Genomic DNA, 2,052 nt, shown 5'->3' on the forward strand with positions numbered 1-2,052 from the left:
TTCATGTCCTTTGCCCACTTTTTGATAGGTTTGTTTGATTTTTTCTTGCTGATTTTCTTGAATTCTATATAGATTCTAGTTATCAGTCCTTTATCGGATGTATAGCATACAAATATTTTCTCCCATTCTGTAGGTTCTGTCTATTTGCTCTATTGACTGTGTCCTTGGCTGTGCAGGAGCTTTTTAATTTGATCAGGTTCCATTTATTTTTTTTGTTGTTGTTGCTGTGATTGCTTTTGGGGTCTTCTTCATAAATTCTTTGCCTAGGCAATATCTATAAGAGTTTTTCCAACATTTTCTTCTAGAATTATTATAGTTTCCTACTGTCAGTTTAAATCTGTTATTCTTCATGAACTAATTTTTGTGAGTGGTGAGAGGTGCAGATCCTGTTTCAGTCTTCTACATGTGGCTATCCAATTTTCCCAGCATCATTTATTGAATAGGGATTCTTTTCCCCAGTTATGTTTTTGTCTGATTTGTTAAAGATCAGATGGCAATATGAGGATGGTTTCATATCTGGGTTCTTTGTTATGATCCATAGGTCTTTGTCTCTATTTTTGTGCCAGCACCATGCTGTTTTGATTACTATAGCCTTGTAGTATAACTTGAAATCTGGTAAAGTGGTGCCTACCTATTTGTTCTTATTACGTAAGTTTTCTTTGGCTATTTGGAATCTTTTCTGGTTCCATATGAAGCGAAGAACTATTTTTCCTAGATCTGTGAAAAATTACATTGGTATTTTAATGGGTATTGCATTGAATCCGTAAATCACTTTGGGTAGTATAGACATTTCAATAATGTTGATTCTGCCTATTCATGAGCATGATATGTTTTTCAATCTGTTTATATCCTCTGTAATTTCTTTCCTCAGTGTTTCATAGTTCTCCCTATAGAGGTCTTTTATCTCCTTGGTTAAATATATTCCTAGTTATTTTATTTTCTTTGTTGCTATTGTGAAAGGTATTGCATCTTTGATTTGATTCTTAGCTTGACTCTTGTTGGTGTGTAGGAATGCTACTGATCTGTATACATTGATTTTGTAACCTGAGACTTTGCTGAATTTATTTATCAATTCCAGGAGTCTCTTGGTTGAATCTTTGGGTTTTTGTAGGTATAAGATCATATCGTCAGCAAAGAGTGATAGTTTGGCCTCTTCTTTCCCCATTTGGCTAAACTTGATTTCCTTCTCTTGTCTGATTGCTCTAGCAAGGACTTCCAGCACTCTGTCAAATAGAAGTGGTGATAGTAGGCAACCTTGTCTGGTTTCAGTTATAAGTGGGAATGCTTTCAATTTTTCCTTATACAGTATGATGTTGGCTGTGGGTTTGTTATATGTGGCTTTTATCATTTTGAGGTGAGTCCCATCTATGCCTATTTTGTTAAGCATTCTTATTATAAAGTAGTGCTGAATTTCGTCAGAAGCTTTTTTAGAATCCATTGAGAGGATCATATGGTCTTTGTTTTTACTTCTATTTATGTGGTGAATTTTATTTATAGATTTACATATGTTGAACCATTCCTGCATTTCTGGGATGAAGCCCACTTGGTTGTGATGGATTATTTTTTTTGATGAGCAGCTGAATTTGGTCTGCTAAGATTTTATTGAGAATTTTTCCATTTGTATTCATAAGAGTTATTGGTCTGTAGTTTTCTTTTTTGTTGTCCTTTCCTGGCTTTGGTATGAAGGCAATATTGAATTCATAGAATGAGTCTGGGAGGATTCTTTCTTTCTCAATGTTATGGAATACTTTCTGCAGTACACATACCAGTTCTTTTTAGGTTTGGTAAAATTTGGGTGTGAAACCATCTGATCCAGGACTTTTTTTTGTTTGAAGATTTCTTTTTATTGCTGCTTCAATTTCAGTGCTTGATATTGGTCTGTTCAAGAGTTCTACTTCTTTCTGATTGAGCCTAGGGGGGTTGTGTGTTTTCAAGAATTTTTCCATTTCCTCCATGTTTTCAAGTTTATGAGCATAGAGGTTTTTCTAGTAGTCAGAGATGACACTTTGCATTTCTGCAGTATTAGTTGTGATTTCTCCTTTTTCACTTCTG

The sequence above is a fragment of the Propithecus coquereli genome, unplaced genomic scaffold (genome assembly GCF_000956105.1).
Source record: "Propithecus coquereli isolate 6110/MARCELLA unplaced genomic scaffold, Pcoq_1.0 Scaffold355, whole genome shotgun sequence".
NCBI lineage: Eukaryota > Metazoa > Chordata > Mammalia > Primates > Indriidae > Propithecus > Propithecus coquereli.